This window comes from Amphibalanus amphitrite, unplaced genomic scaffold, assembly GCF_019059575.1.
Source record: "Amphibalanus amphitrite isolate SeventyFive unplaced genomic scaffold, NRLGWU_Aamphi_draft 000049F_arrow, whole genome shotgun sequence".
Classification (NCBI taxonomy): Eukaryota; Metazoa; Arthropoda; class Thecostraca; order Balanomorpha; family Balanidae; genus Amphibalanus; species Amphibalanus amphitrite.
Window position 1 is genome coordinate 434,773 of NW_024881545.1, and position 15,293 is coordinate 450,065.

The 15,293-nt window shown below is 48.7% G+C and overlaps 1 protein-coding gene across 1 annotated transcript in view; it reads left to right on the forward strand.

Moving 5' to 3' along the window:
* Positions 1 to 5,204: 5,204 nt before the first annotated feature.
* Positions 5,205 to 15,293, forward strand: part of LOC122377694 (synaptotagmin-17-like) — a 43,732-nt gene continuing 33,643 nt past the window's right edge. Inside the window, exon 1 of the mRNA XM_043358024.1 lies at positions 5,205 to 5,334. The gene's annotated coding sequence lies outside the window, so the exon portion shown is untranslated. The remainder of the gene's footprint in view (positions 5,335 to 15,293) is intronic.

Consider the following 15,293-nt stretch of genomic DNA (forward strand, 5'->3'; position numbering starts at 1 on the left):
TTGCTCGGAGCCGATGTATTTGGCCTGATTGTGCCCCGTGAAGTCCGAGAGGGCCCATCAGGGAGCCCGTCGGCGGTGCGCACACGGCTGGGCTGGATAGCAACCGGTCGCCTTCCAACGCTCTACCGAGATGACACGCGGCTGGTTCACCACATCCGCGCGCCAGATGATGACGTTCTACACAGCCAGGTGGAGCAGTTTTGGACGACAGAGTCATTCGGCACTAAGTACAGCTCGCCGCCGAGGAGGTCAAAAAAGGAAGAGGCGGCGCTCCAGATGCTGGAAGCTAGCACGATATTGAGGGACGGCCACTACGAGACTGGTCTGCTATGGAGTCGACCGGACGTCGAGTTGCCCGATAATCGTGCTGCCGCCCTCACACGGCTGCATCACACAGAACGGAAGCTGGATCGAGACGCGCGGCTGGCACGTCGGTACACGGACGTCATCGAGGGCTATATCAAAGACGGATATGCGCGAAAGGTTACTCCTGACGAGATAAGCCGGTCAGAGCGTCAGTGGTACCTGCCCCATCACGGTGTCATCTGTCCAAAGAAGCCAGACAAGCTGCGGGTGGTGTTCGATGCCGCCGCCCGCTGTCGCGGAACGTCTTTGAATGAAAACCTTCTGACAGGGCCCGACCTAGCTAATAGTCTGGTCGGCGTCCTCCTGCGCTTTCGACAGAGGCCATTTCCGGTATCAGCTGATATTCAGGCCATGTATCACCAGGTACGAGTCACCGAGACGGATCAGCCGGCGCTGCGCTTCTTGTGGCGGGGATTCGACCGGAAGCGTGAGCCGGACACGTACCAAATGCAGGTACATGTGTTCGGAGCTGCGTCGTCCTCGTGCGTCGCGAACTATGCGCTCAGAAAATGTGCTTCTGAGAACGCTGTGGAGTTCCCAGAGGCGGCGGCGGCTGTGGAAAGACGGTTTTATGTGGACGACTACCTGGATTCGCTGGACACAGCAGAGGAAGCTGATCACCTGCAGAACACGCTGACTGCCATGCTGAAACGGGGAGGCTTCCATCTCACCAAGTGGGTAACACCCCACAAGAGGGAAGCCGATTCAACTCAGCGGGATCTGGATCTAGATGACGCACCGATGGAGAGAGCGCTGGGAGTATACTGGGACGTCGGATGCGACTGTTTTGTTTTCATGGTGACGAAAATGGACAGAGAATGCACTAAGCGCTGCATACTGAGCCAGGTATCGTCCATCTTCGATCCTCTGGGGATGGCAGCGCCGTTCGTCATGCGTGCGAAGGGGCTGCTGCAGCGCATTTGGATGCAAGGATACGACTGGGACCAAGAAATCGACAATGAAGACCTCTGCAGCGCCTGGCACGAGTGGCTGGACGACCTCAGCGACCTTGACATGTTCTGCATGAACAGGTGCTATCGTCCGACCGCCGCTCCGCCTGTGGACTGTCAACTGCATGTGTTCTGTGACGCGTCCCTGCTGGGTTACGGAGCTGTGGCGTACTTCCGACTAAGCCTGGAAGATGGGAGCGTCTGGTGCTCGTTTGTAATGGCGAAGTGTCGAGTGGCACCCGTTCGACAGATGAGTGTCCCTCGGCTGGAGCTGCAGGCCGCAGTTCTGGCTGTCCGACTCTCAGCCCAGCTTGGCCAGGAGCACGACGTTCGGATCGACTCTGTGCACTTCTGGTCCGATTCACGCACCGTACTTCAGTGGATTCGTAGCGAAAGCAGGCGATTTCACACATTTGTCGCGAACAGGGTCGCAGAGATACACGACTCGTCGGCCGTCGAAAGCTGGAGACACGTACCCGGCGTCATGAACCCGGCGGACATGCTTTCCCGAGGATGTCTCGCGGCTGAGCTCTGCCAGGAGGGCTCTGACTGGCTGAGGGGTCCCGGCTTCCTCTGGCTGCCGCCGGCTGAATGGCCGGTGGAAAGTCGCACGGAAGAGGAGGATCACACAGAGGACCGGTGTGCCATCACGGTGACGACGACTCTCGAGCCGGTCATCGACCCTGCCGACTACTCCTCGTGGCTGAGGCTCCTCCGCGTTACTGCGTGGACTCGCCGATTCGCAAAAAACTGCCGAATGCCGAGAACAGATCGTCACTACGGTCCACTAACCGCGCCAGAAATTCATGAAGCTGAGTTATCCTGGCTCCGCCGCGCGCAGAATGATGATTTTCAGCCCGAGTTGGACGCCCTGAAGCAGCGCATGCCGCTGCCCCGTCGGAGCCGGCTTCTGGCTCTCAGTCCATACCTGGACGGAGACGGCCTGCTGCGCGTCGGAGGACGGATCGAGCGGGCGGCTCTGCCCTACGAGAGTCGACATCAAATCCTACTCTTTCCGAGTCACCAGGTGACCCGTCTCATCGTGTCTGACAGACACCGGCGGCTGTGTCACAGTGGCCCCGACCACGTGCTGTGCTCTCTGAGACAGCGTTATTGGATCGTGCGCGGGCGTTCTGCCGTGAAGAAATGGACAGCCGCATGCTTCTACTGCAAGAGGCGTCGTGCTGCCCCACGTCCGCCATTGATGGCTGAACTGCCTGCCGGTCGAGTCGAATCGACGGGTCTACCGTTCAGGCGTGTGGGCATCGACTACTTTGGACCAATCACGGTAAAAAAGATGCGGAAGTCAGAGAAGCGATATGGGTGCCTGGTCACGTGCCTTGCGACCCGTGCCGTCCACATCGAGATAGCTCATTCTCTGGACGCGGACAGCCTGATCATGGCGCTGCGACGCATGATCGCCCGACGTGGCCGGCCCAGCCAGATCTACAGTGACAATGGAACTAACCTGAAGGCCGGGGAGAAAGAACTGCGCCTGTGTCTCCAAAGGCTAAATCAGGCTCAGCTCGCAGATGCCCTGACACAAGAACAGGTAGACTGGTGCTTCAGCCCACCGGCCTCGCCTCACTTCGGTGGCTGCTGGGAGAGGCTGGTGAGGTCGGTAAAGCGCGCCCTACATGCGGTGATTGGTGACCGCGCAGTGACAGACGAGATGCTCCTGACCGTCATGGCTGAGGTCGAGGGGCTCCTCAACAGTCGGCCGCTAACCCACGTCAGTACGGACCCGAACGACTATGAGGCCCTAACGCCTAATCACTTTCTGCTCGGTCACGCCTCTCCGAACCTACCCCCGGGAATCTTCGAGGACGGTGACCTGTGCAGCCGAAGGCGTTGGCGGCACACGCAGCGACTCGTGGATCATATTTGGAAAAGATGGCGTCGAGAGTACCTGCCGACGCTGACTGTTCGACAGAAGTGGACTAGAGAGACACGGCCACTGCAAACGGGAGACCTGGTGCTGATTGTAGAGGATGATGAGCCGCGCGGCCACTGGCCTCTGGCGCGTGTTGTCCGCCCGATCCCCGGGGCCGACGGCCGCGTGCGCGCCGCCGAGGTGAAGACAGCCGGCGGTGTGTACACACGACCGACAGTCCGGCTGTGCCTGCTAGAAGAGGGATAGTGGTGAGAAATGTGACTGAAGGCAGCTCAGATTTGGTGCTAATCTGATCAGTTGAAGATGGCTTCCTGCGTGATCATAGTTCGATGTTTGCTTGATCTCATGCATGGTTTGCTCGAGTTCAGGATGATAATTCGTAAACGGAGCTGGGTCGAATTATGGGGAGGCTGTTACGAACAAAGCATACATGCATTATAGGTAATAGCCGGGTGTTGTTGATATGGTGGCGCCCGAGGCTAACGAGTTCGTGCAGCACGTGTTTTATTTAATTTCAAAATGTAGGACAAACATGAAAATGTGTTGTGTGTGGTCAAAAATGTAGGCTTAGTGTTGAATGTTTAATTTTGAAGAGGGATATCTTTAAATACAATGCATCGGCCTCAAAAGAGATTTTAAGTTTACAACACCCCCCTTGGCGTTTGAAAACGGAGCGTCGTAGAGCTTAGCGGAAAAGACCAACGGATTGCTCTCGCCGAGATCTCGCGATTGGTGGTATATTTTTTGGTCCTAGGCCAACATTTGACCTACTTTTGACCGGTCAAAGGTCAAATTTTCGGAAAAATAGACTTTTTTCAACTTTCCGCGGCGATTGCGGCAAAACGGTGGGAGATATCGACTTGAAACCTTCACTATCGTGTTCCTTGATCAATTCTCTATCGTTTGGTATGTATTTCGTTTCCCTAGCTCTAAAAATGGCGCGTTGGGAGCGCCGGAAGTCGGCAAGGTCACAGTCGGCGGCAGAAATTCGAAAAATCAAAATTTAAATTTTTGAAATCTGATTGTATTTTTGGATTTGGAAGGTCCATTTGCTCCCTATAGAAGCTAATATTGCTGCATATTCCCATTGAGGTGACAAGAATTAGCAAAATAGTGGTTCGGGCGCTTTTCAAAAATAGTACCGGACGCTGTTCCTCTTGTGACGTCATAGCTCCGTGACCTGACCTGACCCGGTCAAGTTTCTTATACCATATGATAGCCAATACTTGCCCCAACATGCATGGGAAGTTTCATCACGATCCATCAACCGATGTCCGTACCACCGGCAGGAAACCTCGGGCGTTGGCACTCAGTTTGTGAAAATCCGGCCGGAGGCTGTTCCCTTTGTGACGTCATAACTCCGTGACCTGACATGACCCGGTCAAATTTTTTTTTATCAAAAGATGCGCAAGGTTTGCCCCATAAGGCACCCAAAATTTGGCGGCGCTGCGCGCCGCCGTTTTTGCACTATTTCCGAAAAACCTCAGGGGGGGGGGGTTGCACCAACCCCCCCCCTACATGGGCGAGGGTTAATTTGTCCATAGTGTTGCATAAAGGTTTAAAGGTTGAACTAACTTTTGACGTCATCTGCGACAATGCGGTCAGTAAATCTGAATTATCTGGTATATCTTGGCGGGGTTATCGATAACCGTTTGAATTTTCACCGGCTAAATGGTTTGAAGATAGAAGAGAGCCGTAAAGGCCACCTCCACGTTAAGCAGATCAGGTAGTATCCCATCGAAACGTCGCGCCATGCAAACTCCCGGCCAAAACAGAACTTCTATCACTGAGTCCATATGAGCTGCCATGACGTGCTCGCCGTCCGAGTCAGGTCGGGGTCGGCCGGCGGCGCTGGCCGGCGTCCGTCTCTGCACGTGGCGCACCATATGTTGCTGCTGCGCACCAGTCTGTGCCGACACGGGCCAGTCGATCGGCCGACGCCCCCGCCGCAGCCGACACCGACGGAGCGAGGCGTCCGTCGCCGCCGGCGGCCCCGCCAGTCTGCTTCGTCCGACGCGACGGTGCGACCTGGGCAGCGGTCGGGTCAGCCGACACCGTCAGTCATCAGCGTCAGCAAAAGAACCGGCCGCCGGCTTGGAACCCGCCAGGCCAGTGCAAGCTAAAGTAAGTCCGCGAGTTATCTGATTGTTCTGCAAATGTCGGGGTTCTCAATTGTACTGCGAGATGGTGCTTATCTCCAAATGACGGAACGATAGCCAACGACGGCAGCTCAGGTAGCGGACCAACATGCTCCTTTACGATATTTGTCGATTAGAGTAGCTTCTTTTTATCAGAGAAAATTAATATTTTATGCACTATTGGTCTCAAGATAGGGCCCAGGCGAACTGTAGTTTTGATGCAGTGATTACTCCTACCCTCGCCACAGCTCGGGCCGAGTGCACCCCTCCTCCCACCCAGTCCCCCCCCCACCCGAGTTGTGGCGAGGGTGAGGGTATTCACCGCATCTGAACTACAAGTCACCTGGGCCCTTATCTTGCGACCAATAGTACATGTTTTGACTAGATATCGAACTGAAGGCGAGTTCCCTTCCAAACGCTTATAAACCGTTGCATACATGATCGTCTCCTGGGTCGAGTGGCACTGTGGCTCTCCGCAGCCCGTTCCTCCCATCGTCCGGCAGCACCAGCTGGAACACCCGGGGGACTCGGGCACTCGCCTGCGGAGACCGCCACCACTCGCGACGCGTCCTAGCTGACGTGTCAGCCGAGATTGTGTTTGCGCGGTCCGTCCGTCTTTTTGTTTTCTCGTCCCGACGCAGAGTGTGTTTTCTATTGGAGAGTCTGCCACAGCTGTTCGAATATTTGTAGTCAATATTTGCAATCATTTTCCGCTCTTTTCTGGATTGGAAATGTGAAAATATCAGACACATAATTATTGTTTTCTAAAAAAAATGCAACTTTTTGCCGGTTAGCTGTGAAGAACGATTGACACAAAACAGAATAACGCGTTTATGACAGCATTCAGCTTGTCGATATTTGTTCAATTGCGTAAATCGGCATACTACTATATATGGCCTTGGGCATACTGAACAACGACATTTGGCGTCGAAACATCGATATCATGTATCATTTTTACTATTATTCATCTGTTTTGTTCCTGTCCTGTTGTTTATGGGTAGCTTCTGATGCCATCTTTTTTTCTAAGCACATCGCCCTCAGCGTTCACTAATGTGCTGCTGCCGACTAGGGTAACTGAATAGCGATAGAGGTAATTCGATTACACCTGCTAATGTGAGCGGGATTAATTAGGCAGACTTAACAATCAGCTGTAGGTACATGCATCATGCCAGATGGTCGTTAGCTTATCATGATGGAGCATTGGAGCATGATTGTGGTAATATATTTCCTCCTCCTTTAGTAGCAACAATAAATAGGTAGATAGCATTGATAACTGTTAGACAGTGAAACTTGGTCAACATTCCTGTATGCATGCTTATGCAGGAATGCAATTGCCATTCATCAATTATATTTATCAAAATAAAAAATACACTGATTGGAGTGAGCTGGTCAAATTCAACATTTTCTTACCAATATAGACAGTAAATGGATTGCTGTTTTCAAGTTGGACTAACCAAATATATCATTTATAAATACAAATGCATGAAACTTGATGGATTCGAGAAGATCGCCAACCAAATCCGACATTATGATACCGACACGGTAATAACAAAAAACACACGTTTACAAATTAGTCATCACACCAGTTTCACGGTTTTCTTATTACATTATCCATTCCCGAACGTTTATGTAAATGAAAGTAGGCCTGGCGCCAGCAGACGGTCATGCTGCACCGCCAGGCTTTGGTGTACTGCGGCTCAGTCTACCAGTGCAGAACCTCTCAGTCCCGGCGGGTACGGATAATTTATATCTTTTCAATGGATGCTTTCAACCTAGCTGGAATTGTGAACTAAGTTCGTCGAATAAGGCTAGGCTGGATGCAAAGAAACCATTGAAAAGGTCAGATAGATCAAACTAAGCCTAATGCACCGCCCATACTGTGTTAATATGTTTTGGTTGGTGTTTTCTATATAATAATGCGGGTTAAGATAATGATCTCAGCAGCGACATCTTACGGCGTTAAGGTCATCTAAGCTTAGATGTATGGCATGAGGGTTATTTAATTTAAAAACTATAGTTTATATGTTCTTGATTATGTTGCTTGCATTCACACCACCCTCCTCATGGTCGTGGAAAAGGCAACAGCGGCTAAATTCATCGCCATCATTTAGCGATGCAGCATTTAAGCAGCAGTTACCGGCTAGGGCAGAAAATCAGTATATCTGAACGGTCGGATGCGCCAAAAAATGTTTACCCCATCGCGAGTCCTGCCGTCATTGGTTCAAACTAGCCACAAAAAACATAGTTAGTGGAGCTGACTGTAGCTAGCGAAGCCGGAAAATTTGATAGTGGCTCGACTGGGCGCAATTCGAGCCTGAAAGCCTACGTGTCCGATCCAAAAGATAGATGGATGTTCAGGAAGCTGAACAGCTTCACCCATTAACAATTATCACTCAGGCGAAAGCATGCTCAATTGCATTGTGTTCAGAAATCTGAACCAAATTGCAATGTCACCATTTGGCTTGTGCGGTCATGCGCGAAATCAAATTGCAGCGCCCACTGACGCTGCTCTGTTTGATCATGGTATCTGCACACTAAATATGCCATGGTATCTGTATTGGTTTGGAAACATGCATGCAAATACAGTTTTGTGGCTCATGTAAGCATGCATTATGTATTTATGCTCTACGCAACAGCGGCCGATTTTGTGGTTCCGCACATTATAGAAGCATGGACATTGTACATTGCACAGGAGACTTTTTTTTAGGCAGTATACAAGCTGTAATGTCTTATGAATTGCCATGTGGTTCGGGTTTCCCTGTTTGAAATAAACCGACATGTTTCGGCTGCGATTGATCATTTCTGCAATAAAAGTAACCGTTTTCATATTTGTCCTTTACTTATAACGGTGAGGTCACGTGACCCACACAGCCTCAGTTGACTTAGGGAAAATTTTGAGGCAAACAAATTTTGAGGCCTCTGAAGGCTACAAATTTAACAGCTGTAAAGCGTTGGGGGTTCTGTAAAGCGTCGCAAAAAATGTGGGGGAATTAACGCCCCCCCCCCCCCAACCAGCAAGCTGCTTGTAGTTAACCATCAAGTATTACTACAGCACTACAACATAACTAAGCCTGACCACACTAGTCACGATATGCATGCAATAGAGATAGGATATATTGTCCAAGCCGACTTTTTTTATCGTTCTTTGATACTGCATTGCATTGGTTGGTATGATAAACTCTGAAAGCATATTTGTATTATTAGCTCAGCATAAGACCATTCTTATCATCCACAAAGGACGTCGCATCAAACCCATATCCTTCTGAAATGAAATATGTTAACCATACGTATTGATATGGAATTATCGGTAAGTTTTAACCTAGCGGCGAAGTTGATAACCCAGTGTTGTATGATACAATAAAGTAACGCATTGAAACATATGAGAACACTTGTATGAAAATATACGGTATGAAAGTCTTAAATACTGCTCATTTATATCGCCCGAAAAAAACTCTGATTTACTTGTTGTCATGACGTAATTGTGTGTGCTCTTTTTTTAATCAATGTTGTTATACTGATACCGATTATTATCATGGTCTGAATTTTATTGCAAATATTAGAACAGAACTTCTGAAGCAGCGTTTGAAGGGACCCTCCCACCTTCAAAAAGCTAATTAATTGGCATAAAAGTGATGTCGCTCGGTTCAGAAAGAGCGAAAACGAATATCTACCAAATTTCAAAAATATTCACCGGTTTTGACTTTTACTTTTGTTTACTTTTTGGGATCTTCGCTGTTCCTAGCGACTTTTTTCTTAGGCAGCTGAAAGTGAGGCACTTGTTGCGCGCAAAGCAGCATATACCACCGCGTGCTACCAAACGCTTTAGTAAAAGATTTAAAATCGTTAGATCTGCGCTGACGTCACACATTCAGAGGGGGCATTCCAATGCATTAGCCCCTCTGAATCGAAGTGCTGCAATTTTGAAATGAGATACTTTTGATTTAAGGCATTTCTCGCGTTGTTGTGAGTGCTCAAACCGGTAAGTGCAGGCCAGGGACCCCATAGGATATCTCAACTCAAAACTAATGTTAAGGTGGGATGGCTACTTTAAGGTGATTCCGATTAACAAAATATTGTCCATGAATAAACATTGTTGAAAACTGAGCAAATAAGTTGCCGGATTGACTCAAACAGTACTTCATCGTGCTTTTATGTACGTTTTTAGAAAATTTGAAAGCGGCGTATACAGGAGAAATTGAATTCATGTCTATTTCTCCTTTTCATAATTTCGTTACAAATTTCATATACTCAAAACCCTGACACAAGTGTCAGGGTCGGTGTGCAGGCTGAAAACGACATAGATAGGACTCTGACATCAACTACTATACCATATCATCAATGGCTGAACAAACGAGCTCTCAGCGCCTGAAAAACGAGCCAATCCGGCTGCCACTCTCGGCACTGCGGCGACACTCGACGGTCCCGACGACCCTGGCGTGACAGCGGACCGTTCGTCGTCGCTACCGACGTCCGACGACCTGCCGCGCGGTGACCAAAACGGCCTGGCCGGACGGCACCGATGGCCTCTCCGGGGGAGTGGCCGCGGGCACGGCGCCGGTCGGGATGGGACGTCTTCCTGCACTCGGCCAGAGAGAGACAGTGAGAGTGGGAGAGAGAGAGAGAGAGAGAGAGAGAGAGAGAGAGAGAGAGAGAGAGAGAGAGAGAGAGAGAGAGAGAGAGAGAGGGTACAGAGAGGGATGGAGGGCAACCCGGAGCCCCGCCCGTCCGCTGTCACCACCTGACTCGGGAGTGGAAACTAGAATTCTCGGCCGATGTCATTCTGCCGTCGCCGTGCCCCGTTTTCTGAACAGTGTCTGAGCGAAGAGGATGGGATCTCATTTTGTCTGCGAGTGCCGGCGTCCACCGTCCCCTGAGACTGTTCTATCGACGGTGTTGAGACGGCTCACGAAGTGCTCGTTCCTGTTGACGCTCCACTTGGTGGCGAAATCGCTGCCGAGACAGCGCTGGTCCGGCCCCGACCCACGCATGTGAACCCTACAGTAGAGTAGCACAGACTGCAACGCAGTGCATTTGTCGGAGCAATGGATAAACCGTCACTGAAAAGCTTCAAGTACCCTTTGATCCAATTGAAGTGTGGTACTTGTTTGTTGAGTGCCGACTTTAACTGTGCAACCGATTGCTTTATATATATTTCATTAGCTTCGATGAGGTGATGTTCAAGCATTCTTCAGCTCAAACGCATTGGGGGTGCTCGAATCATTGGAGATGACATCGATGACTGCTTGATGACAACTGATATCAGGCAGCTTGATGTATGTACACTTATGTACATACTTACTCATGGGTACGTGTAGGGTAATTTCATTAATTTCTACATCCCATCTCCATTGTTGCGTTGAATCATAGAGTCTCGTGAGTAATGTGATTGTAGCTCAACTGCCACAACGTTTACCAACATATGTACATTGTTACAAACTCAATTTTGTGTACATATTTTCTCATTTAAAACTGCAAATATTACCACAATACCTATTTTATTCCTCATTATATTATTATGCTAATTTTAGTTCTTTACTGTCATCCTTCTTCACCTTTAGATCAAAAGGCAAAAGCCCTGAACAATGTCACACTTTACTTTTCCGGTTTTCCCTGCACTTCTCGTTTCGTCTGCCAGTCGTCCTCAGACTTTGTCCGACACTCCTGATTGGCTCTCTATAGCTGTCGCAAATCCCTGCAAATTGCAAACTGCAACAACACTTTGCAAGTCCCTGGGTCTAATGCCTGGTTAAATTACCACAATAACTGTCAACTATAGAGAAAAGTAAGGACCCGACTTAGTTATTATGTGCTGCCGCCTCGGACTCACACAAGGCTCGAGTTCCGACGAGACTCAGTCAACACTCCTTTCTTCGAGTTCGCCCGATGTTTGTCCGAGCCAATGAAGCCCCAATCGACGATGTCAATCAGTGACTCTATCATGGTCGACTCTCCCCTCTCCCTTTTATCTTCTCTTTCCTCTCTCCTCTCTCTCTCTCTCTCTCTCTCTCTCTCTCTCTCTCTCTCTCTCTCTCTCTCTCTCTCTCTCTCTCTCTCTCTCTCTTTCGCTGTTTTCGCTGTTCTGTTCTGGTCAGTTCCGACTGTCTCTGGTAAACACCGGTCGAGCCCCCTCCTCTCTCCTCCCCTTACCCCCCCTCCCTATCACATCGATCGTCTGGACCGGCCCGGCCAGGTGGGCCGTGGGATCGACTGGTCCCATCCAACAATGGACATCAGACGAACACAGCGTCTGTGAAAAAGAAACAGGCGTCCTACACATACCTACCTACCTGATGACAGTGGAATGCAACGGGAAAGGGAAGCAAAGACATCGCTTCAAGAGAGCGTACATATAGAAACGTTTGTCGCCAAAAAGCATAAAGTCACATTCAACAAAGATGCTATATTTTCAGACGGGAAATGTGTTGGTTTCCATAATTATCCCTAGATTCAGTGTGTCTCCGTTGTTTTTCTTCTCGCAGGGCAAAAGTTGAATTCTGAAATGATACACATCGCCAGTCGTTTGTGGAGTGAAGTATTGACAACCACTCCTTAGTCAGCTCAGATGCCTTGTAATGCGCTGAGTCAGTCGTGCCGGACTTTGACCTTCGTTTATCCGCTGACCAGTGGCCACGGTCGTGTTTCGGTCAGCTGCAGCCAGCTCAGCACTCAGCAGTGCGCAGCTCCGGGTGGGTAAAATCCCGGTAAATGAGCCACCGACCAACTAACGACGGGACAAAGCCGGCGCTGTGCTTCATTGCCTTTCCGCCCACACTGGCTGCGGATGACTGGTCAAGCTGTGTGGTGGCGCTGACAAGGTTAGTACAGATATCAGACTACTATATTCAGACTCAGATACAGACACAGATTCAGATACAGACTAGTAGGTATTCAATTCAGTAGTATTTTTTGCATTTCTCTTTTCTCTTTCTCTCTCTCTCTCTCTCTCTCTCTCTCTCTCTCTCTCTCTCTCTCTCTCTCTCTCTCTCTCTCTCTCTCTCTCTCTCTCTCTCTCTAACACTTTTCTCTGCCCTCGCGGTATTGCTTTTTATCATCGCGGTGCCTCCGCAGAATAGTATTACAGCGCTATTGCACTGGTCAGACGCAGCCTATCTCAGCCAGAGCGTCCCAGCGGTACCTTGCCCTGTATGTCGCCTGCCACCGACGCGGACGGCGGGAGAACAGAAACCCAATCCATCCAGCAAGGACTACTGCAGGTTGTTCGCATGGGCGATGCATGTGAATTCAGTTTGAAGGGTATGGCTCGCAACTCCCTCACGGTTCAAAGAAGACTGGAGGTCGTATACGACCTTAATCTTAAAAAAATATATTTTTTAAGATTTCGTACAAAGATATTTAAAAAGTCGTACTTTCATTAGTGTCATCGCATTTGCGGTAAATCAGGAAAGAAGAGAAACTGCATTTGCTATTCGGATGCGTCATGTGATGTGGATACAACGTGTTTTGTGTGCAATTGTCTATTCAAGCTGGAGCGCATATTTCTTTTCGGTTTTGATCGAGTCTCTTTGAACTGAATTGATCATATCCAAACATTTGCGTAACCCTTCATCCGTTAAAATGATATTGGTGTTTTTATTATCACCAAACTCCTTACTAAAATCAAGCAAACTAGGAAGTAGGAAGCATTACAGTTTTCAATCATTTAAGCATAAGTAGTTGGTACAGGGTACTCGTTGGAATCTTTGATATACCTACTTACCTATTGATTATCCGGGACTACTGCGTTCGAGTGACAGCTTGATTTGTTATGCTTTTATCGTGCAAAAACATTCCACTTTGGGGCATCACGCATCATTGCTGGACAGGTTCCGTGCATCCCATACGATACACCAAAAGGCCATCCGCCTGTAGAAGCGGTACAGCTCACGGCTGCACCTGCAGTGTCAGGAGGCAGGGTCATCGCCTACTGCGTATCATCCGTCCGTGTGGATGCGTACGGTTGGACCGGGAGTTGCTGCTCCTGCTCTGCTGTCAGCGGAGAGCGGGCATTAACTACTTGAGGGGATGTCGTTAGTGGTGACTATCTCGTCACGTGGGAAATATAATAGATTGTCATCAAAGATGTAACTGATTATCTGACAGTCTTGCCCAAGGCCATATATAGTGTCTTGCCTATAGCGGCTTTGCCCAAGGCTTTGCCCATGGCCTTGGTCTTGCCGTCGAAACAGTCAGTAGGGATTTGATAAGGATGGCTTTGTTGAAATATGTTTCATGTGTTTCGCTCACCAGCGTTATGGATTACTAGCGGTTTGTGCACGGAGAGAAAAAATCACTCTATATAGAGTCAGTGACACCAAGTTTAGGAGTCATGATTCCTTTTTATAGTGTCACAAATCATTTCGACTCTGTAATTGACTCTATGTAGTGTCATCTAACGAAGAGTCATTTGACTCCCTTAAACTGACACCCTATTGGCGGATACAAATGACTCTCTACGGAGTCGTCTGCACCATGTTTGGGAGTCATAACCCATTTTTTAGTGTCACTTTTTATTTTGACTCTATGAATATTCAGAGGTGATTGACTCCTTACGGTGTCGCATTAAGAATCACTTAACTTCCATCAGATGACCCTATATTTTATTCGTATTTACAGTGTCACTCAAAAACTTTTGACGAAGAGTTAAAATATGGTATAGGTACTCAACTCATGGCAAGGCTGGTTGGCATAATGATGCATGCTTCGTTGTATAGAAGCGTTACGAAAAGAGAGGCTGCATGCGGTGGTTAGAACTTAACGTGGATTCTTCACACGGATAAAAATAATTAGTCCCCCCGGGAATCACGATCCACTATTTGGGAATCAACTGACACCCATGTTGTAATCCGATTCTGAAAAAGTGTCCATACACCACCGTTTTTTAGTGTAAATTGATCTGGGTCAGAATCACATACCCAAGGGTCATTTGACTCCCAAAATTTTGGCTCCCAAGTTTCTGCACGGTGTCAGTGTAAAATGACACATCTAAGCGTTTTTTGACGCCATCATGAGGAGTTTTTATATCCTATGGGTGTCATTTCACACAGTTGAGCGTTTTCGCAATCCGTGACTCCCTTATTAGGTGTAATTTGGTTCTCAGTGGTGTCATAATATTCCGTTCAAATGACTTATTGGGTGTAATTTGACCCTCAGAAGTGTCATAATATTCCGGTGTCATTTGAGCCCCATTGGGTTCAAATGACACTAGAATATTATGGCACCACTGAGGGTCAAATTACACCTAATAAGCGAGTCACGGATTACGAAAACACTCAACTGAGTGAAATGACACCCATTGGGGTTAAAAACTCCACATGATAGCGTCAAAAGACGTTCAGATGTCTAATTAACGTGATTATAAACACGTGCTGATATCAATACTGTGTAGTAAGTGACCGTGAGTGTGAATGACACGGGGGTATCATTGTTGATATTGACAATTTGCCACGATGTCAGACACATTCAAGAGTGTTCAGCAAAGGTACTACCGGGTGTAGGGAACATTCCAGTAAGAGTCATGAAATGTGTTAAAGTTTAAACCCTAAATCACAAGAGAGATTGTTTTGACGTCACTGGTGGTAGGAGTCAAGACCGCGAAATCAATGGATTTTCGGTGACTCAGACTTCGACTCCAGCTCCGGCTTCCAAAATCGACTCTGACTCTGACTCCAGCCAGAACTGTCGACTCCAACCGACTCTGACTTTGACTCCGTAACCCTAGTGGGAACCACAGCTCAGGTCCAGTGGTTTGAGTCGTTTGAGTCAATGCCCAATCAGCAAGCTGCATTGTCGTGTGACGTCATTTGTGTGCTGGCCATGCCGGTCCGCCACGAAGATAAAATAGCTCGACCTTGCAGAAAAACCGTTAGAAAAGCCGTTGGCGCTTCAGTTGCCGGCGGTGTGGCCACGTGCGTGCGTGTGGTGTGAGCTAGGAGAGGAATTTATTTG